Source organism: Arvicanthis niloticus, chromosome 27, assembly GCF_011762505.2.
Source record: "Arvicanthis niloticus isolate mArvNil1 chromosome 27, mArvNil1.pat.X, whole genome shotgun sequence".
Taxonomy (NCBI): Eukaryota; Metazoa; Chordata; class Mammalia; order Rodentia; family Muridae; genus Arvicanthis; species Arvicanthis niloticus.
In genome coordinates, this window is record NC_133435.1 from 22248341 (window position 1) to 22274146 (window position 25806).

A 25806-nucleotide genomic window follows, 5' to 3' on the forward strand; every position below is an offset into this window, starting at 1 on the left:
GCCAGGACACTCAACCCCTTGTCAACTTGACACACAATATATTTTAAGACATAACCTTTTTTTTTTTTTTTTTCCTTTTTGGTTCATCCCCCAGATCTCAGATCAATAAATATCACAAATACAAAACATAGAAGTTAAGTCTCAGGCCAGAGAGATGGCTCAGCAGTTAAAAGTATGTCGAACTGGGGTTCAATTCCCAGCACCCACATGGCAGCTCATAGTTGTCTGCAGCTCCAATTTCAGGGGACCTGGAACCTTCAGACAATCATGCAGGTAAAACACCAACGCACATAAAATAAAATAAGTAAATCTAAGAAAAAAAAGTTAAGTCTGTAAAATCCAAAGTCTTATTTATTTATTTGTTATTCACTTTACATCCTGCTCACTGCCCCCTCCCAGTTACGCCCCCTCCCACAGTCATCCCCTCATCCCTCTCCTCTTCTCCTCTGAGCCAAAACCAGTGGGTGGGGCTTGGGGACTCTCATGGAAGCATCGGAAGAAGGATGGCAGCCCCCAAGAGGACAGGAACTCCACAGGAAGACCAACAAGAGTCAGCTAACCTGGCGCCTTGGGGCTCTCAGAAACTAAACCACCAATGAAAGCGTCTTTTCAAAAGACAAAGTCTTACCAGACATGGTAGATCACGCTTTTAATCTCAGCACTCAGAAGCCAGAGGCAGGCAGATCCCTGTGAGTCTGAGGCCAGTATGGTCTATATAGAGAGTTTCAGACCACACAAGGCTACATCTACGTTTTAGATGAGACCCTATCTAAAAAAAAAAAAAAAAGTTCAAACTCTCTCAACTGTGGACTTTTACAAAATCAAAAATAAGTTAAATACTTTTCTACTTCAAGAGAGAAGACCCAGGACACAGTTACAATCTGAACAAAGCAAAACCACTCTCCAACTATACATAATTTAATGACCAATGTCTTGGATTCACTCACGATCCTTTTGGCTCTTCCAAAAGGCTTGGGTCACTTCTCAGGCTCTGCCCTCTGCTGCACACACAAACACAGCTTGCCTTCTGGCTGGCTCCACTCCACTAAGGCTACTATTTTTGGTGGTCATCCCACGGTACTGGCATCTTCAAAATGCTAGTACCATGGTACTGCAGCTGGACTGCACATTCACAAATAACGACTCCTTGGCTCTCTTCATGATGCCAACCTTCAACTTTTCTCCATGACCCCTTCAGTCCCAGGGCCTCAACTGTCACTGAGGCTGCACCTTCACCAATGGCCTCTCCTGGTCTTTCACAGTGCTGAGTCTCAGCTGCTCGCCATGACCCCTTCATGCCCTCAAAATCAGTACCACCTGGGTGACTCTTACACATTATCAAGTCCGCTGTCAGCATGGGGTACAACCTTGGCCACCTCTGAAACACAGCTTGCAAGTGCTGACCCCAAGGAAACATTTCTCAGAGGTTTCATTTCAATGATGCTGGTCTCTAAACCATAGCTGATTCCTTGGCCCTAGCTGACCAGCATCCATTGTCTCAGAAAAACAAAGGCTTTACTTTAGTGGTCCAGGTTTCTTCTTAATCACATCTGCTCCTTCAGTCCAGCTAACCAGGACCACAGATTCTTCAGACATGTGGTTCTATAGAGTCTTTGCTTCTCTCTGAAACATCACAAGCCAGTCCTCTGCACTGTTCTCAACATTCTTATCACCCAAGCTCCCCCAGAACAGCTCACTGACCTCAACACTCAGTGATTTTCTAGCACAAAGTTGTTCCAAAAACATGATCAGGTCTGTCAGAGCAATATCACACTATCCTGGTACCAATTTCTGTCTTAGTTTAGGTTGCTGTTCCTATGATAAAGGACCATGGCCAAAAGCAATCGGTGGAGGCAGGATTTCATTTTGCTTATGTTCTTACATCCATAGTCCATCCTGAAGGAAGTCAGGACAGGAACTAAAACAGAGCAGGAGCCTGGAGGCAGGAGCTGATGCAGTGGCCATGGAGGGTACTGCTCACTGGCTTGCTCCCCATGGTTTGCTTAACCTGATTTCTTATACCAGCCCAGGGGTGGCACACCCACAATGGGCTGGGCCCTTCTCCATCAATACTAATTAAGAAAATTCACTTCAGGCTTGCCTACAACTCAATCTTGTAAAGGCATTTTCTCAGACGGGGTTCCCTCCTCTCAGATGACTTCAGCCTGTGTCAAGATAACATAAAATTAACCAGCATCCCATGATTTATTCACTCAGTATCTCCAGCCCCAACAACAACAACAACAATAATAATAATAATAACAAATTTCAAATAAATAATATTAATTGATCTCACTATGTAGCCCAGGCTAGCTCTAACCTTACGATCGTCCTAACTAAACCTCATGAGTGCTGGGATTACAGGTCTGTACTTCCAAGGCCAATTGAATGAGTCACTTAAAAAATAATAGGGATGTTTATAAAACAGGCTCAGGGTATCACAGACAATTATTTCACTCTTTAGAGGTTTATTCCAGACAACATCTGGCCTCAGATGAGGCTTGCATACTGCTTCCTAGAAGACAAACTGTAGACACAGGAAGGATGATTCCAAGGACCTTTGCCATGCTGGTGGTTTATGATTTTTTTTTAACTTTTTGTTTAATCATTCATTCATTCATTCATTCATTTGTACATGTGGGTGTGTGCTCCATAACATATATGTGGCAGTCAGAGGACAATTCACAGGAATCAGTTCTCTCCTCCAGGTAGATGCCAAGGATAGAACTCAGATCACCAGCCTTGTCCACAAGTGCCTCTATCCACTGAGACATGCCCCAGTCCCTGACCCTGGACTTCTCTCCAATTCTTACCACACTCCTGCTTTCCAGGATTCCAGGACTCAACCAGAATGGCTTCCAACAGCATTCCATTTCAGTTACATTCCCTGGGAAGAGTGATGAACTTTGTAAAAATCTAAATAATTCCAATCCTGTAATAGAAATGCATCACAGGCACTTTGTTTTTCTGATGACAGAGTATGTTGGTAAGAGTTCTCTGGAGGAACAGAATAAATACATAACACACACATACACATACACAGCATATACATATATATTATTTATTTATTTAGATTTATTACAGAGGCTTACAGGCCACTGGTCCAACAATGACCACTTACCAACAGAAGATATTGTTCAATCCATGAGGCTGGATGTCTCAGCTGATCTTCAGAATATACCAGAATCCAAAAGAAGTAGACTCTGTACCAGCGAGGACGTGGACTTGCCAGAGAACGAAAAAAGGCAAAGAACAAGCTTCCTTCCCTCATGTCCTTTCTATAGACTGCCTTCAGAAGGTGTGGCTCAGACTAAAGGTGGATCTTCCCACCACAAAAGATCCAGATTAAAAGTTGGTCTTCCCTTAGCCAGGCAGTGGTGGTGTATGCCTTTAATCCCAGCACTTGGGAGGCAGAGGCAGGCAGATTTCTGAGTTCGAGGCCAGCCTGGTCTACAGAGTGAGTTCCAGGACAGCCAGGGCTACACAGAGAAACCCTGTCTCGGAAAGAAAGAAAGAAAGAAAGAAAGAAAGAAAGAAAGAAAGAAAGAAAGGAAAGAAAGAGTTGGTCTTCCCACTTGGTATTATTTAATTAAGAAAAACATTCCTCAAAGGTATACCCAGTTGCTTGGATACAGATATCCATCACCACGGGAGCATTGTTTGTTTGTGTGCTTATTTTAGACAGATCTCACTGTGTAGCCCAGGCTGACCTCAAACACATGAAAATCCCCCTGTCTCTGCCTCCCAAGTGCTGGGATGACAGGCCTGAACCTCAGTGCCCAGATTTCCCACTCTTCTTTCTATGAATACAAATAAAAACAAGCAAAACAGAACACACGTCCTGCTTCCCCAATTAAACTTCTGTGTTAACAAGAGTTCTTAGATCTCCTCAGCTTCTGCTCCAACCTGTCTGCCCAGCCAGCTTTCACTGCTGACAGGTAACCAATAAAAACCACATATCTCTGACTCCTTTGCAAACACGGTTGGTAAGATTTAAATTCCAGACTATGTTGTTGTGCAGAAGAGAGAGAGGCTTCCCTCTGTTGTAGATTCAGCAAGCAGATCACAGCCCAAGCTGGAGCCAGCAGCCTGATCCCGGATCTTAGCCCCAGATGGATGTCTCTGAGATTACATTAGAGACAATGGCTTCTAATAACCTGTGACTAACAGTGGGTCCTGGGGTCTGCTGGTTCTCCAAGGTCCTGCCTACATTAAGGTGACCTTGAGGTGAAATTTTGGAAGTCAATACACAGCAGGGGTCTGTGGCTCTGACCCTTCCATGTATACCCTCTGCTCCCTTTCTCTTGGTTATGAAAGACTGAGGTGGTTTTTGCTACATGCAACTGAACACTGACAACCCAACCTAGGAGTTAACTGCCAAGCCTGAGTGCCCTCTGCCTTGCCACAGACAGAGTCCGATCTAAACAAGACATGTGTCTCAGGGATTCTCATTTTATGCTACTTTAATGACTCCTTAAAAAGAACATAAAATCCCTTTTATGTCTCCTTGTCCTCTCTCCTCCATTTTTAGCCAGCCTCCATTTCCTGGGTCATGGTAAGCTCCTTGAAGTAGACCTGTTAATGCAAGGGCAATAAAAAACAAGACGTGCCTTGAAAATATTGGATGGGGCTGGGTGGAAGTAGGAAATTCCGTTATTTTACTTTTTAGTACAGAGTATTTTGTTTAAAGATCTCTGCCCATTCCCACCCCCACCCCCACCCTGGTGCCAAACCAGAATCTATCAGTCTAATCTGAAGTCTTTTATAAAGACAGAACACATGGTAACAAAGCCATGTCTTCCTAAGTTGTCTGAGACAATGAAATATTTAGGTCCTCTCTTTTTGTTTCATTTGTTGTTTTTCTACAGTGTCTCACTATATAGACCAAGCTGGCCTCAAATCCATAATCCCTCTAGCTCCAGCTTCTCAGATATTAGGATTATGGGTGTGTATTACCTTTCCCTGATCCTTTCTCTGCAAGTAAGTCATGTATCATCTTCCAGCATGTAGAGCAAAATGATTAATCACACCAATAAGAAAGCCTCTATTTGTTGAGAGCAATGCTATATAATAGTTCAGTGGCCACTTAAACCTCACATCACTCTGATACATTGTTTCCTTTCTGAAAGGAAACAACATAAATAAGAACAAAATAAAGATACAGAGTAATTGTTTTATCTCCAAAACTACTCAGCTTTCCAGTTCATCCTTCCATCCCTCATTCAGCTCCTAGTACAAAGAGACCACACCCTTCAAGGGTCTATACCTTCTGGAGCGAGAGTGGAGACTGTCTATGTATGGGTCTGACACAGTTCTGCAGAGGATGGCCCACTGTGCCCCCGGGCTACTATTTAAAGAACCCTGCATGACCAACTCTCAAGGTAGAGACCCCATTTCTCTTAAGGAACCAATTGCCACTCTTACCCATTTACCCACTTCCTTCTCCATCCCTCTTTCTCCTCATTCCCCTCCCCCCCCCCCCCCCCCGGCTAGCCTCTACTCCTCTACTCTCTTCTCCTCTCCTCTTCACCCCCCTCTCTCTGCCTTTTTCTATCTCTACTACCCCCTCAACTCCCCTCCCATGCCCTGAATAAACTCTATTCTATAAAAAGAAAAGAAAAGAGCACATTGCCTCGTTCTGATCTCCTTTCTGCCTGTACCTGCAGCTAGGCACTACTGCTTGTTAGCTGTGCAACCTCAAGCCAACTGTTGAAACTCACTGTGCCTTGGTTTCCTCGTCTCTCCAATGAGCTAGACTGACCTAAGGATCAAAGATGAGCTCATAAAGAGGGTGTGTATGAGCGCTGACTTGCAGTACATCTTATTCGGTTGTTGTGGTTACATTATGAGGGTAACTGCACATCTCATTTAAAGCATATGGGGGTGGGGGGACTAGAGAGATGGCTTCCTGTTTCCTGCTCTTTCCAGAAAGTTCAGATCCCAGCACCCACATAGGGTGGCTCACACCTGTCTGTAACTAACTCCAGGGAATCCGATCCTGTCTTCTGCCTTCCATAGACACCTGCATATATGTGGCATCCATTCACTCAGACTTGTAAATACACATAAAGAAAAATAATAAATCTTGGGAGAAAAGTACACAGGTTACTATTTATAAGGGTATGAGAAGAATCTTAAGGTACACCCTTCCCACCCTAAAAACAATATGTCACGGGGGGGGGGGGGGCGCGAGATACCATGTCTGTCATCTCAGCTTCTTGAGAGTGGGTAGCATAAGGATCACAAGTTGATATTGCTTAGTAACATAACTAGATTCTAAAGTCTAACTTAATTACTTAATTACTTAATAACTTAATTACTGGGAGTTGCCCAGTAGTGAAGCACTTACACGCAAAAGCTCTGGTACCAGCACCTTCCCAGAAAATGTAGATCATTCATTTTAGTCTGGCTTGGTTTCAGCTCTAAGCCTGTCCCTGATTCCCAAAACAGTATGGTTTGCTTTCACAGTTCACATTGACTTGTGGTTCCCGTCCCCAAGTCAGAAGTCCTTTGGTGCATTCCTTATCTCTCAAAAAATAAGTCCCTCTGAAACAAATTGGGACCCAGAAACCACATCTTAATTTCAGGACTGAAGGATTTATTCCTGCAGCCTGAGGATGCCTCGCCCCCACAGCTCTCAGCTCTGAGCCCCTCGGAGCTGCCCCTGTGGCTGACAGCATTCATGTGACCAAAGACATCCCCTCTTCTCAGGGTAACCTGGGATTCATTGCGTAGTTGGTATAAGAATGTCAGGTCTAGTCTGTGAGCTCCAGCTGGAGACAACACCATGTCGACATGCTGGCTGCAAAGTTCCAAGCTCCCTGGGTCACCGTACCACAGTGTAACATCTTCCCAATCTCTCTCTGGCAATCACCAAAACCCAGAGCATGCTTCAACCCTGCTAAGCTGAGACTCCAGGTGCCATGGATTGCTGATGTCTCCCCAAAGTGCATGTGTTAGGAACTGGGTTCCTAATGCAACCATGCTGAAAGGCAGAACCTATGACCAGAGATTGGAATGAGTTAGTGTCACAATCTTGAGTAGATTAGACACCATGAAAACAGTGTCCTGACTAAGGATAAATGTGGCACCTTCTCTCTAGGATACACATTTCCTAACTCTTCCCAGTCTCAGTCTTGGCCTTTGCAGCGTGCCGAACTGTGCAGTGAATAAATGTGCATTCTTTGTAAATTTCCCAACCTCTAAAATTCCATTTTGGAAGTAGAAATGGGAACTAAGATGCCCCAGCATCCATGGCATAGATGTAAGCTTTAAACTTGATATATGCCTGTCTTCAAAGCCACTCCAGAGCTCCTACCAGCCCCCACCCCAATTCAGCAGCATGGTCCAAGGTGAGTCCTGTCAAGGAAGCACCTCCATCAGCTCCTCTCTCACCTTCTCCTCTTGTTTGGTCTAATCTATTCAATAACATTGTGCTTGCAGAGGTTCAGATCCTGAGTTGTTCCCCTCATCAGCTTCTTAGACCTTTGTTTGGGATTGTTCTCACGAAGCCTGGCTCCTGCCTGGCATAGTTGAGCCTTTGCCATGAGGCCTCCCGGTGCCTTATGCAGACAGACGTCTGTCAGGATCTCTAGAGCCCAGCTGCAGACACACTCGTGCTCACACAGCTTGGCCAGTCCACTTGATTTACCTGAACTTTTTAGTGTCATTTTCTGGTAGGAAGAGAGCATAAATACTTGTCTTTGGAGCCAAGCAGTGTCTAATTCTGACAAGTATAAATACTTTCTAGGGCCTGGAGAGACGGCTCAGTGGTTACAAGCACTTGGCTGCTCTTCCAGAGGACCTGAGTTTGATTTCCAGCAACCACAGCAGCTGATAAATATCTATAACTCCAGTCCCAGGGGATCCAGCACCCTTCTGGTGCTACCAAAGGTACTGCACACATACAGTGCACAGACATACAGGCATGCAAAACACAGGTACGTATAAAATAATAAAATGAAACTGTAAATTTTAAAAATTATAATTTCTAAAACATTGGATGACTCTTGATTCTCTTTAAAGCCAAAAAAAGCTAGTGAGATGGTATAGCAGGCAAAAGCACTTGCCAGGCAAAACCAACACAAGAGTGCCTAGATTCCAAAGTAGAAGTATAGAACCAACTTCCAAAAGTTGTCCTCTGACATCTGCACACATGTACATATCACATACACACACATACATACTTACACACACACACACACACACACACACATATACACACACTCCTAGATAAAATAGTCAAAAGAACAGTTTTACCTGCAGAATCCACCCACAAGGGTAAACTTAATCCATCTGCTCTCCAGACTATGTACACTTCATAGCTTCTCAGTAAGGAAGACATGACAGATTTGCTCTGTGACCCAAGCAAGCACTTCAAATGTCTCTCTTCTTCCTTGAGCAGTAGTGTCCACTTCATCATGCCCAGAGATCTTGTGGAAAGTCAGTCTCCATTGCTAGTCATCATCCTGGTGCAGGAAAGTCAGTTAGACTAAAACTGGAGGAAAGAGAAAAGCAGCTGGTGGCGTGGCTGTGTGGACTTGCGAGTTTAGCTCTACAAGCGACCCCTTGCTGGTCACTCTTCTGTGCTGTGCTAACAGCCACATGGTTTTTGTCTTAGGTAACATTGTTAGCATTCTGTCTAAACTCCACCCCCACAGTTACCTGGCAACAGCCAGGTATGCTCCTTCCCATAGTTACCTGGCAACAGCCAGGTAGGCCTGGCCCACTATAAAAGGGGCTGCTTGCCCCCTCCTCTCTTCTCTTGCTCTCTCTTGTTCCTGCTCTCTTGCTCTCTTGATCTCTCTGTCCCCTCGCCCCTTCCTCCTTCCCTTCCCCTCTCTCCACATGATCATGACTGGCCTCTACTTCTCTACTCTCTCTCTCTCTCTCTCTCTCTCTCTCTCTCTCTCTCTCTTTCTCTCTCTCTCTCTCTGTCTTTCTCTGCCTCTACTACCCTCTTAACTCCCCTCCCCATGCCCTGAATAAACTCTATTCTATACTATCCTGGTGTGTGGCTGGTCCCTCAGGGGGAAGGGATGCCTTGTCATGAGCCTGCTGAGCCATCTCCTTCCCCCATACCTCACCACACACCCACAGAACATACTCTATTTCTCTTTATCTTTTTATAAACACATCATTAGTTCTGAAACCCAAACATGAGCAAGGTCCTTGCTTCTCAGCCATGAGAATACATAGGAGTGTATGTGTGCATCTGTGTGTGCATGTGTATGCATATTCATGTGTGTGTACATATGAGTATGTGTATGTGTGTGCATGTGTGTGCAGAGTACACTGTGTGTGTATGCATGAGTATATGTATGTGTACATGTGTACATTCTTGTGTGTGTTCATATATTATGTGTAATGTGTGTGTACATGTGGATATATGTGTATACATTAAATGTCGAAGAAGACTAACTGTATCCCAAATGGAACTCAGTCCCTCTCCCAGAAGCTTATTACTTGTGAGAAAAAAGTCCAAAACCCTCTTTTGTTAATACGGATCAAATTTTAAGCCTGGGAGTTATCAAATGAATGTTCTGTGCTTTAATCTGTGCATCAACTAGAAAACAGCTCGTATGTCTAAGGATAGTTTGAGTTAGGAGAGAAGAAAACATGTCAACACAAAAGAAAAGAACCACCCGTGTTAATTGATCCCAGCAACTAAATGAAACTGTTGCTTAGTGATAGTATCCATGGCTACTGTGGGGTGAGCACTTGGTATCAGGCCTTCACATTCCCTCATTTAATTCTGATGACTAGAAGACAGTGAAGGAATTAACTCTTGGTTTACAGCTAAGAAACTAAAAGCTTAAACAGACTCTCCCACACAACTTCACCAGAAAGTAATAGGAAAGGACCCTAGCCTACAGGCTGACTTATTTCATGTCTACTCTCCGGCCATCGTGCCTTCCACACCTTCATGACGCAACCCAAGAGAGCTACCCTGTAGGTGGCTACTCCTTCCTTCTATCTCAGTGGCCCTACCTGATGCTGGCATTTCCTGGTTGACCCAGAAGATGGCACACCTGAGCACCAGTGGTGAGTCATAGCAGCCTGGCTTCTCCGCAGATAGGATGCTCATCCAGTCACATCCGAAGTCCCATGAGCCTGACCATGTCAGAAGTCACAAGGACGATCCTAGCCACCCGTCCAGCCATGGCAGGAAGGTTGCTGTGTTGGAGGCTCCGACTCATTTCCATCTCCCAAGTGCTCAGTGAAGACCAAGACTTAACCTGGAAGGCAGGCCGCAAACTCTTTCCTTATGTAACTGTATCTTATAACAGTAAACACTTGTGTATTAACCTCCATGCATCCATAAGGTCGCAGATGATGGTGGTCCCATAAGATTACCTCACCTGGTGACATCATAGCTATTTAGTCTGTGTAAAATCAGTCTGGGACACTTCTCCAGTGGTGAGACCCTGACAGCACAGTCCTCAGAGGGCATCCCTTTACTATGCAGCACATGTCTGTACTTACATGGAATTTCTGGACTTCAAGTATTCTACTTTTAGTTGAGAGAGATAGAGAGAAGGAGAGGGAGAGAGAGAGTTTAAGTATATCTTACCCCCATTTCCAAAGCAGCTGTCTCTGATTTTACTGCCAACCTTTGCAAGTGCCTCTTCGACCCCTCATGTGTGCCCCTGAACCTGCAGCTGGCTGGGAGCTGTCACTTCCCCCCTGTTCTGGGCCTGTGTGTCCCAGGGCACATAGTCCTACAACCCCCTACTGCCACTATCATTGAGGTAGTCAGGTAGCCTAATAGCCAAATGACAGGTTTAACTTCCTCCCACCCTATAAGGACATGTCCACTAAGCACCTGGAATTCCTCTTCATGCAAATAAAGCATTCCCAGCATCCCAGCCCCAGCCAATGATGAACAAACAGTCACCCTGAAAACCCCTATCCACTCCCCAAGGTTTATACAGACCTTGTTACTCCTGAAGAAAGAGAGCTGTAACACTGTAAAACATCTTGGGCAGGTCTTCTTCCTCCCTGTGGCACTCAGGACAACTAAGTTTCTGCTTGCGGACCCATCCCAAAGGACAAGCCTTGTTCCTTTCATTCTGGCCTGGTGTGCAATGGTGCCTGAAGGGCCACAAGGCAAAAACAGACCCCAGACTGCACCCAACGTTGTCCTGCACACACATGTGCACACACAAACATAGATAGATAGATAGATAGATAGATAGATAGATAGATAGATAGATAGATAGATAGATAGATAGATATGTTTGTCCCACATCTAGCCTAGTGGCTCACTCCTGGAATCCTAGAATTTGGGAAGCTGAAACACCAGGATTGTCATGAATTCAAAGCCACACTGGAGTACACAGTGATTTCCAGGGCTACCTGGATACAAAATGTCATCTTGTCTCAAAGAAGCAACAACAGAAAAGAATTGGTCTAAAGGTATTTCCTTTGTCTTCATCACATTGTGACTACTGAATGAGACAAGAGAGAGGCAGGTTGAGGGAGGCAGGGAAGAAGTCAGACCCTCCATGAGTATCACAGTGGACCACCAGGGGACAAGAACTAAACCAAACACACTGTGCACGTGTTTTTTTTTTTTAAATCAATTTTTCTTAAGAGCCAAAGGGTTAAGAAAAGGTCACAGGCGCAGTTGGAGAGCCCGAAAGCTGGGCATTATTTTTGAAGAACCATCGAGGCTTGGTGATCAGTTCAAGACATCACAGTCATTCAAAATGATGTCTTACATGTACTGGCTTGTCTGCAAAATGAATTTACCTTTTCATTATTATTTACTGAGTGAGCCAGTATTTCATTTGTATGGATTTTATCCAGCAGCTAGGGGAGGGAAACACAGAAAATCTAATAAAAAGATGAAGCGGTTGTACAATATCTGAAGTCTGTATCCAGCCTTTGGAGGTCACATCTCTGTCCTTTTATGATGTCCGTTTTGAGAAGATGAGAAGGAATGTATTCATATGGAGATGGGCTGCTTCTATAGTCTAATCAAGGGTAACTTTGACCCAACAAGTGTGGAGATGCACTTATCCAAAGGACAGCAGCAAGGTAGTGACAAATTCAAGGGACACACTCATAGGACAGGTGGCCCTCATCAGTTGTCATCTGAGTAACAATATGGAGTCCTGTCTGCCTGCAAAGGCTTCTCAGTTCTACCTGCTCAAGATGGGTGGCAGGAAGACAGTACCGTTGGATTAGACATGGCGTAACATGTAATCAGAGAAAATTGGACCCGGAAAGGAAGTTCATTAAAAGCTCCCCACATTCTCAAAGAGACCAACACTAAGCCCCCAACACTCTCATTTCTCATGACCCTCTGGTAATTGAGACTTACATGGTCACACACATACTGTTCTGCCCTCTAGGACATAGTTTATTGTTTAAAACCTTTCAAAAGTAAACTCTCATGTACAATGATTTTAAAACCTGTGCGCCCAAGAACTGCGGCCACCTGGGGTGGCCTGTGATTCTACTATACATTGTTTCTATGAACATATATGGTCCTTTCTTCTAATCATCAAAAATTATTGTCATCTATGTGTTCTTAAACTTTGTAGCACAAAAAAAGAGAGTTCTCATACTGAGAAAGGTCAGGAACCACCTGCCAAGTAGGAAAAGCATGGAGGGCACAGAACCCAGAATTCATGCTACCACAGGGACCCGGAATTTGTCTGCCACAGACACCACCTAGCTTTGCCTAGCTTTGCTTCCAGGCAGTTTGTCCCCTCTGTGCCTCCTGCTCAGCTTTGGACAGATAAAAATAAGTAGAGAGAAGGAAATTTACTCCAAAAATACAAAAACAAAAAATATTAAGCTGTGTTTCATGACCTACTCAGATCCTGCCACATCACTGAAAAACAGGATTGGGAATGAAGACCCCCATACTCGGGAGACCCTTCCTCAAGCCTCTGGAAATCGAGACCACCCAAAGATCACAAGAAACCATACCTGGATGCAATCAGCAGAGGCTTTATTAGGGAAGTAAGCCGGCGGTCAAAACGACTAGCTCTTCAGCTCCAAGAGCAGGGTTTTGGCCCTGAGTGGTGGGTTAAAGGGTCTTTTAAAGCATGGGGTCGGGGGAGGAAGGCATTTTCACGTGCTTACACATGAATGGTTGCATTTTCACACGCTTACACATGATTGGTTGTTTTACAAATTTTGAACATAGCACTGGGAAGACCAAGGGAGGGGTAACCAAGAACAGTGGAACATTTCAGAGAATCTAGCCCAAATGATCTAGAGTCATGTGAAAATCACTGCACACTCATTCTTCTCAAAAATGTGGTTTTTTCCATGTTATTGTGTCCTATCCTGCCATTTACCAACTATTTCAGATGAACTATCTTCCGGCTATAGCCCCACCTAGGTGGCAGCATCTTTATCTGTAGTCAGGAATACCTTCCTGCCTTGGGCCTCTCCCACCCATAGGTGGAAGAGGCTTGAGGAATGTAATCCAGCAAGTGTCCTTCACCTGGAATGTGAAGGCCTGAAATCTTATTTTCAGTTCCGAGTTCTGTAAGGCGAAAAATCTACACATATTTCATAAAATGGCCTTTATAATTTTTCACTCTACAGGATCTGAGTCAGCAATACTCACTTCTCAAGTACCATCCCTACCTGTAACCATTGGGGTGAGTCCCCAAGTCACTAATTAAGGGGTTCATTCCAGACTCCCTTCTGGTTGCCAGTACTTGACTGGACTATGTTTTCCTAGCTCACGAGCCTGAGGATGCTAGAACATGAATGGATAAACAGCATTCCTCACAGCACCCAAATCCATGCAGTGATTTTCCCTCTACGCAGCACGGCAGCTGGAACCAGCAGGATCCACGACGTAGGCAGCTCGAATCCCATAGGCTCAGAAGGGCAAGTCCACAGCCTGCCAGCCATCGGACACATAGCGTGTACCTGCACAGAGGTCAAACCTGAGCCACCCTCACTAGAGGTGGGGAGCGGTGGACTTGCTCTCCGTGCAGCTGTTATAAAATCCCTGCTGACTGATGATTTGTCCCACTTCGAGTACTTACATCAAATCTTAAACCCTCACTTGAGCCAAAAACCAAACTTCATGCAAAAATCAGAGGCGATTCTGAAAACACCAGCGTCTGGATCAGCGGGCGCAGTACCCAACATCTAAATGTACCTGTCAAAAATCCAACATCTTAAAGGTAATGTTCGGAAATTCGATACAAGCAGGCGACTTGAGACACAGCCCTGCAGGCCACCTCAGGAAAAAACAATAGCATTTTCGTTTCTGTAAAATAACATTAAAGACAAATAAAATAAAATACTAACTGGTTCTGGCTGATTAGAACTCTGTATAATGCTTATGTGTATATTAACAGAGATGGGAGATTATTTTGAATAATGAACATGTCTTAACATTTATTCATTTTTGGTAAATCTGTTTACTTTTGGAAAGAAGTTAGGGTTGGGGAGAGAGAGATGCATGGAAATTCAATATAAGCTGAAGTGAACCCGTTTTAAGCAGATGGCTCTGTGGTGTCATACCATGAAGTGCTCCCTCAGAGGGCCCTCAGAACTGACCATCCATAGTCAGTGCCCATTGCATTATCTAAATCCAGCAATCAGTCCTGGTCATTGATCCCCCCATCTCCGTTCTCTGTATCTTCCTGTCTGCCCAGACTGTAAGTTGCAAAATGTTACAGAACCAAAAGTGTGTCTCCACTGGAGATGGGTAAAGTCCCCCAAATGTCTAATCAGATGGACCCATCCATCAGGGCAGGAAAGACACAAAGCCAATCAAGAGCGGAGACTCTCGGCGTATGTAAATGCTGACCTTCTCCCAAGCAACACGCTCTCTCCAGCTCCCACACATGTCTAATCACCAGGGACTTGTCTAGCTACACGAATTTTTCACATTTGTCAGCTAAATCAGCGCTCCAAATGCACAATGCAGCACTTAGAAACATTATGTGAATTTATTAAATTCTCTGGAGGACTTTGGGTCCATAAAGCAGTAAATTGATTACAGAGAACCGAGGCCATAATATTTTCATCAGCAACAAAAGCAGCCATGCTCCCATATTGCCCGTGGCACGGGAAGAGAAGCAGTGCCTCCCTCAAGCCAGCAGGCTGAGACTCCTGGAGAAGTGAGAGGCTCTGGGAAGAAGCCACCAGGATGTGTCATTTAATCAGTTCCTTTCAGGGTCACAGCTTGCAGGGACCACTCACCATGAATAAGAAAATGCATGAGAAACACCAGCAGACTCTCCCTGCAGGGATCTGCCTGTGAAGCTCCCACAGTTAGCTGCTCCTTCACTTTACCATGAGATAGCCCTATTCACTTTGCCACCAGATAATACCAGGCTGACATTGAAAAGACGAAGGAAACAGGAGAAAGGACAACTGAAACATTGTGTAGAGTGTCTGGCATGCAAGAAGTGAGTGATCACGGGCGCTTTCTGTATGTTCTGTCACCAGCTTTAACAACTTTCAGAGCAAGGAACTCTGGCTCCTGCTTCTCGCTGAGGAAAACAAGACTTAGCATAAGTGGTTCTTCCTCTGGTGTATACCAGCATGCTGTATTCCCAGAGGCACCGCCCTACAGCCTCACTCCGGGTTCCGCTGTTCCTTTCCTCTCAAGCATTTGAGCCCTCAGAAGGTAACCGGGCATCCTCCTCTGCTGCTGCTTGGCAAACAACCACCCCTCAAGCCTTTCTGGGGAAAGAGGGCAGGCAACATAAGTACCTCAGAGGTGACATTTCTAACTCTTCGATTCTCTTGAGCCTGCCTCGTGGTATGACCATCAAATTCGGGCATGATAAATGATCATTGGTCTTTCAAGCCAAGCCTAGATGTGTGTATGTGAGTTGCATGCTTTTGTACATGTTTGCGTATGTATGCATTGTGCATGCAGGTGCGTGTGCGTGTGTGTGCATGTATGCATGTGTGTGCATTCGCATGCACATGTGGGTGGGTGTGTATGCGTGTGAGTGCACGTGTACATGCATGTGTGTGTGTGAAGACCAGAGGTCCACATGGAATGTATTCCTCAGGCGCTCTTCATTTATTTTCTAGGAAAGGGCCGCTCACCGAACCTAGAGTTCACAGATTCGATGACACTGGCTATTCCAGAAGCTTTGAGGACTGCGCTAACTCCTTCCAGAACCACCTCCCATCCCACTCTCAACTCACAGGAGGGCCACAGGTGCATCTGACCACACCAGACTGAACAAAAGCCCTGCACAGGGAGGACTTGCAAGAGGTTAGAAGGCATACTGACTCCTCTCCTCGTACTACATGCCCCAGACTGAGTCCCCTGGCTGTGACGGAGAAAAGGCAGGGTCTCCCTAAAGAAAAAAAAAGTGTCTTAAAGGCTCACACAGGATGAAGGAAGAGCCCACAGGTCCCCACAGATCCCCGGTACTTGGCTGGCTGCCTGCCGTGCATAGACTCAGAATAACTCTTTGTTAGCTTCAACTGACATATGAAGAGGCTCGTCCAGACTGTGATGCAGCCCGGTTGGTAAGGTGCCCACCCAGTCCACACAAAGCCCTGGGTCAACCCTCAACCCTACATTCAGTAGGAGTGGTGACAGACACTCCTGAACTTGGGAAATGTAATCCCTGAGCTTGGAAAAAGGAGGCAGGGGGATTATAAACTCAAAGTCATTCTCATCCATGTAGAGAGTTCAACATCAAAGCCAACCTAGGCTACATGTGACCCCTCAGAGAAAGGGGGGACAAAAGGAAAACACAAAAAAATGTTGGGCCAAGTGTCGAGTTACAAATAGATTATTATCTATGTTTCAATACAGAAATTTAGCAATTTTGGGGCATCGTACGTAGTTTATCTTAAAGCTGTTTGTTCAAGCAGCTCTTGACTTTTTAGCAAAACATACACGCTCTCTATATTATATCAGAACTTTGCACTCCTGTGTCCTTTCAGAATAGGCTTTCAATACCCAGCCTGCACCGGACAGACAAGCATCGTCGAATCAGCTGCCTCCTGGGTGTTTCTTTCCCCGTACACTGTCAGCTGAAATGGTAACTGTATTTCCATCTGTCTTTTCCTTATGGGAAAGTTGGTTGGTCTTTTTTTCTTCCTTTTTGCTTATCAGATGCTAAAATTCCTGTCGAAGTCGGTCTAATATTTTGAGAATAATGTTGTGAACCCTTTCTAAACTCAAAAAGCTTCTGATGCCACCTACTGGCAAGATTGTTGCATTATGTCGTGTCCTCTGCCGGGTAATTGCTGAGCAGATGAATTCTCTCCAGCTGAAGGTTTCCCAAGTCCGCACACAAACGGGACGGACTGGGGAGAGTTCAGGTATAATTAACCCCCTTCTGTGGTATAGGGGGCTGGTACCAAGGCCCCGCTCAGCCGAGGCACATGGTCTGCCACCAGTACATCCCCAGTCCTTACGGTGACTTTCTTTTGCATTTTACCTTGGAGAAAACTACTGCCCACTCACAATATTCATTTAAAAAAGGAAAATGTACAATCTGCACCTTTTTCCTTAGACCACAAAGTTGTAAAAAGCAAGAGTTTCCTTCAAGCCTGACACTGGCTCCAGATGGGGCTTGCTGAAGCATTCCGTGCCTGAGTTAAATGTCTTGGAAATATTGTTCCCTGCTTGGTCAATGTATTTTCCTTGCTAAACACTCAGACTAGCTTTCATAGTAATTATGAAACTAAAGGGTTTTTTTTTCTACTCTGGATATTTACTTACTCCTGAGAAGAATGCTTATTCAACATATATTAACTGGTCAGCTAGTTTATTCTCTCTAAGTGAACCATCTGGATCTTTCCTTGCCCACGGAGTTTATAGCTTAAGAAAAAAATACAAAATCCAAACAAGAAAGTACATTTTATGGTGGAAAAACAGATCCATGGAACTGCAGAGCAGAGGCGCCTAACGTTGTGAACGCTTTCTAAACTCAAAAGGCTTCTGATGCCACAAGGCCTGTCAATTATATTTATGGGGGAAATGCCAGCTTCCAGAAGACAGGCTTCCTTGGGAAAGAAAGCAGCGCCTGAGTCTCAGTGACTCCTATGTGTGAGTGATACTCCCCCTGGAAGGAACAAAGAAGCAGCATTGAAGGGCCAGACAGGAGAGCGCCACCTGCTGGTAGGATAAGACCACAACAGCAGGAAACAGCACCCCCACACACCCTACCAACCTGTCAACCCTCCGCTCAAGGAGCTGTATTTTCCTAGGACAGTAACTCCCCAACACCACACTGGATATAATAAATTGTTTCTAAATTTTTAATTTCTGTGTTCTCAATACTCAACCCCAGGTGACATTGGTCCCCAGTGAAGACTACAGTAATCAATAGTATGAACAACAACCATTAAATCGATATTCTGTTTGTCATTAATAAATAGATTTTTACCCACATAATCCCTGCCTATAACATAGAAAAGGTGTTTTGTTCTGATTTTTATTGTAAATATTTATTGAACCTTTGCTCTGTGATAAACCATTGCATATTTATTTAATGCTCACAAAGGTCTGCATTCTCCCTGATTACTCAGATGGTGAAACAGAGGCCTCTAAAGGTCAAGGAGTTTGACAGAGGTCACTCCACTAATAAAAGTGACATCAGAACTAGGCATGGTCAATCGCAAGTCGAAACCCATCCTCGATCAATACACTACCAATCTGTCCCGCCCAATCATTAAACAGGACGCATGCTTTAAAGATAACTCATTTGGTTTGCTTTAAATTGCTTTAAAATTGCCAACAGGACAATGTGCTTCAAAACTAGCACTGAATAATGCAAATTGATTTAAATATTCTTCTTCGTGATAAATTGGTCTTCAGGTGCGCCAACCAGACTCTGCTTCGTACAAAAGACCAAAGCAAATAACAGAGACGATAAGCATACGGAAGGAAATAAAAGCCGTCGCTAAGTATCTTCCGATCTGAAATCAATGCTGATCATTCCCTTGAGTCTGGAGGCTGCTATCTCCCCGGTACCTTTGTCGGTGAGGTTTGTTACATCAGTGGTTTGGGGGTTCAAAGCTCCAGCTATGAAATACACACACTTTTCTGTAAATGCTCTAGGTAGAGCATTCGTGAGGTCCGTGCCGAAATCCCAGCTTTTTAATACTGTGTACTATAAAACTATGACTAATACTGTGTACTATAAAACTATGACTATAGCTTACATCTTTAAGCACATAGAAATCGAGGACACATTCCTTGACCCCAGAGCAATAATTGTCAAGTACTTGGGTCTCAAATAACTGATTCTTTGAAACAACAAATCAGATGAGGGAACCTCTTGGAAGCCTTTGACCCGATAAAGCAAGACCCCTTCAAGAATCTCTTGGGGTTTTTATGTTATATGAACTCAAAACACATCAATCCAAACAAGTTGACTTTATTGTCATTTTTTTTTCTTGTTTAAAGATTTATCTATTTTATTTTCTGTGTGTGAGTGTTTTGCCTGCTTGTTTGGATGTGAACCACGTGCAAGCCTGTTGCCTAAAGAGGAGAGAAGTGGGCATCTGGTGCTCTAGAACTAGTGACAGACTGTTGGGAAGCTGTCGCGTGGGTGCTAGGAATGAAAACCCCAGTCCTCTGCAAGAGCAGCCAGTGTGAAGACATCTCTCCCACCCCAAGAGTTTTCCTTAGTGGACACAGATTCGAGGGCCAGGAATGAATGCTGTATTGGAGCCTGGGGAACACACAGCATCTTGAAAACCCAGACTCTTGTTGAGTAGTTCAGCTCACTGTGCCTTCGAGTTGTCTCCTCCCCGGGGTGAGGAAGAGCTCTCGTGTTGTCCTCAGGAAAGCAATGAAAGTTAGAATCTTTCAAAACTGGGGAGAAGGCTCGGGCTGGGCCTTTGGAATGGAACAAAGTGGGGTGGGTTACTCTTTAAAGGTCCCACATTCTCCCAATAAACATTCTCACTACAACCACCCCTCCTGGGGTAACATATCCTACCATCTTTCCTCTACCCTCAACCACAGGGATAGCCACTGGGTTCAAGCCAGCTGACTGTGGAGTCCTACCCACCCAACTGCATGACTAGCCTGTGGCCCAGTGAGGCCAGAGTCCTTAAGGTTTTATTTTTTCTATACAGCTGAGTCACAACGTGAAAAGCTATTTGATTTGAAATTGTGGCAACAATCTATCTTCCTGATGCCTACATAAAGCCAGGTGGAAATAATGAAGAGCTTGCACATTCTGGTGGACCTTGAGTCTACCCAGGATCTGCCGTCCAAGGATTTGGTTCCCATGGCAACTCCTTCACTTCTGTGGGATCTGTTGAATCCAGCTGAAACGTTTCCCGTTTCCAAGTTTTAAACTCTGGCAAGTTGAACCCAACGTAGTCACGATGCTAAACATAAAGTCCACAAGGTGGCGCCCTCCTAAAGCATTTTCCCCCCATGGCTTCCCAACCAGACATCCAAGCTGATAGACATCCAAGCTGATAGCCACATTCACAAATCACAAATCGTATTAGGTTGAAAACTCTCGATGGTTCTGAATGCACTCCAGTAGTTACAGCTGTGCTGAACGGAGCACCCTGCATGGAGTGCTTAAAAAACAAGCCGAGAGATGTAGTGTGGTCACCTCTTTCAGGATGGCATCAGCCTGCAATGTGTTCAGGAGATTTTGTATAACAAAAGGCTCTGCCACAGCTAAGGTCACAGAGCCCTGTGACCCACCCACCCATCCACTAACCTGATTAGCCTTTATGGCCAAAGAGCTTCATTGTAAGGTTGTTACCTACTGGGATATCACAAGTCTGTGATCCTATCTCAGCCCAGATTTAATGCACTGGTGAGTTGGAGAAGTCTTTTGAAAGCTCACCTATAGTTTCCAGTTCCGGTTTACTGCCCAAAAACATTAAATAACAATGTCTTTACATGAGGTTTTTTTTTTTTTTTTTTACATATTTACCTATTTTATGTATATGGGTGCTCTATCTGCATGTATACCTGCATACCAGAAGACAGGATCAGATCCCAGATGATTGTAAGCCACCATGTGGTTGCTGGGAATTAAACTCAGGACCACTGGAAGAGCAGACAGTCGTCTTAACTGCTGAGCAATCTCTCTAGCCCCTTTACATGGGGTTTTAGTGGGTGTTTTTGAAAATGGAAGGGCTTGACCCCTTGGATAAAATATAAGGCTCTAATCACCATAATAAAAGTTTTGTACACTCTATAAAAATCTCCCTTCTTGGACGGGTGTCAGTGGCACACAACTTTAATCTCAGTGCTTGGGAGGCAGGTGGAGCTCTCTGAGTTCAAGGCTAGCCTGATGATCTACAGAATTAGTTCCAGCCAGGGCTGCAGAGAGAAATCCTGTCTCAAAAAAAAAAAAAAAAAAAAAAAAAAAAAAGCCAATCTTGACTATCACATTTTTAAGCCAAATTTGAAGCAAACTTTATTAAATACTGGCCAAGACAATGGACATTGGCCAGATCCATACCTCAGATTCCCAGAGAATGGCTGCGAATTACATTAGTTTGGTCAAAACCCACAAGGCTACAAACTTTCAGCCTTCATCCAATCAGGGACAAATATACATTATGACATATTTCCTGCCTGCATACCTCCAGCCTATGTGTGACCAAGCACATCCCCTGCAGCAGGGGCTGTCAACCTTATTTGCAAAAGTGAAGAACTCCTAGCTTGTTATCTTACATGAACAATAGCCCCCAGGATTCTAGGAAGTTAACTGTCCTAGGGCAAGGGAGGCTTACGGGTTAGAGGCATTTTTGTTTTATAGATCTCTTAAGCACAGTAATTAAAACTTGGAACATTGTGGGGTGGTGGGATGTGAGAAGCAGCTGGGTGCTTGGCCGAGCATGAGCTTGGAACCCTGGACCATTATTGGGCGACGGGAGTTCTGCTCTGCTCCCGAGCCCTGGTTCTTTTCATTTAGCTTCAGCCCTCCACAACCCCTCCCACAAAGAAGTCTATGGCCATCAATCACAAGCAACAGGCCTCAGGCCCTAGAGAGATTTACATACTAATGAGATGCCTGAAGGCCAGAGGGTGGAGCCAATTAAACATTCTTCCCCAGCCCCTCCCCCTTCTCTCCCTCCCTATTTAACTCAGGTCTGCCCTGGGTTTCAAGGGGGTGCATCCAGATCCATCTACATCCGCCATGACATTAAAGCCTGTAAAAACCCATGGACTTTCTCTTGTCATTGGGGCCGCGCTGTGAGGAACCGTGGAGCCACAGCAGCCATGCCTAACTACCCACAGCCTGGAGGAACCCTCAGTGTTCCCAGCCACAATTACCCACAGAACATGACTTTAGCCTCACAGACTTCCTTTGGCAACCAAATGCCACGCCATTATGTTCTGACCACAGCTTATGGTTGTCCCTTTGGTCATTTTACATACACTTCTATTTAATTCCTTGTTTCCTTCTCTATCGTTATCCATCTCATCTCTATGAGGGAGGAACTGTATTTTGTATCACCAAGTATTTAGTAGTTCCATACCGGTCTCCGGCTCACAATCCTCCTGCCCCAGCATCTTAAGTGTCAGTGTTATAATCACGCGCCAGATTTAGAAACCACTTTCTACTGAAAACTCTATTTCCTTTAGGATAGGAGGCTATTTTTTTTTCCCAAGAAAGAGCTTTCATCTCACCTGGGGAGGTCTGTACATTGCCTTGGAAATCCCACTGGGCTTTACATAGGCCATTTAGAGAAGACGGATGTTTCACAGAAGCACATGGGAAATCTCACTGACATGTGTAGTTAAATGGCCTGTCTTTGGCACTGTGGAAAAAAAGGGGCAGGGGGGAGGAGGACTCCATTATACAAACAAGGTATTTTAACAATCAACTCAAAATATTAGTCTCTTAACTAAACACATGCATGGCCTAGTATCGTTCTTTTGCATAAGCGGACAGCTCAGTGTGAGGCCAATGCGGAGAGAGGCATTTGGTTCGAATGCACAAAGTCCTCCAGCAAGTCCCACCCTCTCCCCACTCCTAGATGCTTCAGCAGGATGGAAAGACAATCGGACAGGAGATGGAACGCTTTAGGCTTAGCCCCATCTCTACTCTCCACACCGACCTCAACTCATATAACCACTCTGTAGCTTCAGCACCCCGGAAATGAAGAATTCCTTCTCCAGTTACTTACCTCCGGGTCACTGTAAAGACATTGTGATTGAGTCATGACCATTGAAAATGTGCCGAACGATTCATTCAATCACCACAACTTTATCTCCATTTCTGAAATAAGAAAATTGATAAAAATGTTAAACAGATAAGTTGCTGCAATACAGAAAACCCAAGAAGTCTATGGCTTAACACCATGAAGGTTGGTTAGTTGGTTGGTTGGTTGGTTGATTTTCTGCAGTCTGATGTCATTCAGCTGCTCCCAGTCAGTGGATAACCTCTCTTTATGTGATAAGGTCAGGTGCCAGGGCTCCTCTGGTGTGGGGCTCCTATGAGCCCCGCTCTTCGGCTCCACAGATTCTGTAAAGGCAGCGGCAGATGAAGCGTTCTCTTCCAGGAAAGCACGTGAATCTCTTGGCTTTGATAGAAAGCCCATTAACTGAGGACCAAGGAGAGAGAATCTGTTACTCTCATTTGAACTCAGAGTTCTCAAAAGCACCTTCTATTGTGTTTTATAACAGAAAGGCAGGATATGTTTGATAAACCAGGTATGGTGAGGTGGGAGGGGTGCCTCCGCAGGCCCATGCTGAGACATCCTTTCCCCCTAAGGTACCAGCCATACAACAAGTATAGTATAGAATAGAGTTTATTCAGGGCATGGGAAGGGAAGTTGAGAAGGGAATAGAGACAGGGACGGAGGGAGGGAGGGAGAGAAGGAGGGAGGGAGGGAGGGAGAAAGAAAAGGATGAAGGGAGAGAGGGAGGGAGAGAGGGAGGGGGAGAGAGAGAGAGAGAGAGAGAGAGAGAGAGACTGCCAGAACACATGGAGAGAGAGGGGGAAGGGGAGGAGAAAGGGGAGAGAGGGAGAAAGAGGTCAGGGAATCAGAAAGAGTAAAGGCAGAGAGAGTAAGAGCAAGGAGGGGCCAAGCAGCCCCTTTTATAGCAAACCAGGCCTACCTGGCTGTTGCCAGGTAACTGTTGGGCGGAGCCTAGAGGGAAAGCTACCGCCTTCGTGCACACCTACAGCTCTACCTATTCTTACACAGCACAGGGGCTATAGCCAGTCAGCCCTTCACAAGAAGGAGCCAGGCTCAACCCTCACTCACCCATCTGGGGCCTGGTTTCATCCCCTAGTTCATGACCTAAGACATCTAACCAAGAGGAAAGAGAGAACACAAGATTGCCAGCAGACAAGTTGAGGTCACCAATGCTGGGACAGGCCAGTCAGAGCACTCAAGGAGGAAAATAGTTCTGTCTTGCCCAGAAAACATTTTTTTCCCCAAATGAGCAAAGAATGAATGCATACATACGCTAGTGAGCATCTAACGCGCCCCCCTGGCGCTTTTGCGTCCGCGGAGAAATCACGAGACGCAGAGAACAGGTAGTTACTGTAAACGAGGCTTTTAATCTTTATCACCCACGTGGAGAAACGTGGAGAGACGCGGAAGGAAGGGGGAGGGAGAGAGAGAGAGAGAGAGAGAGAGAGAGAGAGAGAGAGAGAGAGCCAGAGTCAGAGAGCGAGAGTGCCAGAGTCAGAGAGAGACAGAGAGCCAGAGACAGAGAGAGCGAGCTGAGTGAGTCAGAGTCAGAGAGAGAGAGCTGAGGAACGGGTCCCCCGCTTAAGTGCAGTCTAGAGTGACGTATTCACTTTTTGATTGGCTGTTCGCTCACCACCCAATATGCCTCGGGATTGGCAGTGGCTAAGGCACGCCTATCTGCCTAGCAACTGCGCAGCTAACAGCAGCTTCCTACATGTAAAGTCCTTGCTCAGAAAGATAACATTATTAAACGGGTGATTAATCCAAAATTTATTTTGATCTGTTGCCACAGGATGCACTCCCTAAAGTTCATCCCTAAATCACAGAACAAAATCTTCTGTACCAGAAAGTATTACAACATGTAAGAGAACTGACTGATCTTTGGCTCACTCCACAAGAGGAAACCATGCTTGCTACTCCTAACCCAGTCAAAACTCCATGACAGCTTAGGTCCTAGGGGAGACCCTATAACAGCAAAATGTCTTCTTTTTTTTTTTCATATATGAGGACATCATAGCTGTCTTCAGACTCTCCAGAAGAGGGCATCGGATCCCATTACAGATGGTTGTGAGCCACCATGTGGTTGCTGGGAATTGAGCTCAGGACCTCTGGAAGAGCAGTCAGTGCTCTTAACCACTGAACCATCTCTCCAGCTCAGTAAACTGGCTTCTAAATATCTGTGTACACACTCACAGACAAAGGCTGCCCAGGGTTAATGAGAGAAGCCTTGCTTTATGATGAACAGAAGTGAATGCAGAGACACACTACTGCACAGGATCCCAGGAGTGAGTGACTGAGAGCTGATGGATCAGCCCTGGACAAGACTTTTCCACCAACCTCTTAAGGCCTGGAGACCATTGTACACATTGTACCACACACTGTAAGATAAACACCACACAGCCATGCCAACCATGAACCCACACCACCTCAGTCACTGGCACTGACCAGCACTGGGTCTACCTAAGACTTCCCTGACCAACAGATGGGACAGGGGCTCATGGGACCTTACTGCTTACTGCTGAACTATGAGCAAGTGACAGATTCTGGGAGAGGGAAGGCGTCGTATCCAGTTTGTACTCACCAGGTACCACTGGATCGTTGCAAATTCACAGACACACCTGTAGAGTCAAACTCATGGAACATAAAAAGGAGTCAGCAATATGGGAAAGAGATTTCTAGGGGGTGGAAAGGCTGGCAGCAGCG

The 25806-nt window shown here is 45.2% G+C and overlaps 2 long non-coding RNA genes across 9 annotated transcripts; both read right to left on the minus strand.

Annotated features, from left to right (window-relative positions):
• Positions 1-437: 437 nt before the first annotated feature.
• LOC143439796 (uncharacterized) lies at positions 438-11138 on the minus strand. Of its 2 annotated transcripts, XR_013107830.1 has the most exons (4): positions 10032-11138; positions 8260-8497; positions 2814-2887; positions 438-2165 (listed from the first exon to the last, which is right to left on the minus strand). It is a non-coding gene; the product is annotated as an uncharacterized LOC143439796 (long non-coding RNA). The 2 variants fall into 2 exon arrangements; XR_013107829.1 differs by lacking the exon at positions 10032-11138 and having other exon boundaries at positions 8260-8621.
• Positions 11139-12965: 1827 nt separating this feature from the next.
• Positions 12966-25806, minus strand: LOC143439797 (uncharacterized). Of its 7 annotated transcripts, none has more exons than XR_013107835.1 (5): positions 24376-25806; positions 23089-23505; positions 22589-22719; positions 14022-14137; positions 12967-13902 (listed from the first exon to the last, which is right to left on the minus strand). It is a non-coding gene; the product is annotated as an uncharacterized LOC143439797 (long non-coding RNA). The 7 variants fall into 7 exon arrangements; XR_013107836.1 differs by lacking the exon at positions 14022-14137 and adding an exon at positions 14138-14248; XR_013107834.1 differs by having other exon boundaries at positions 12966-14137; positions 24376-25802.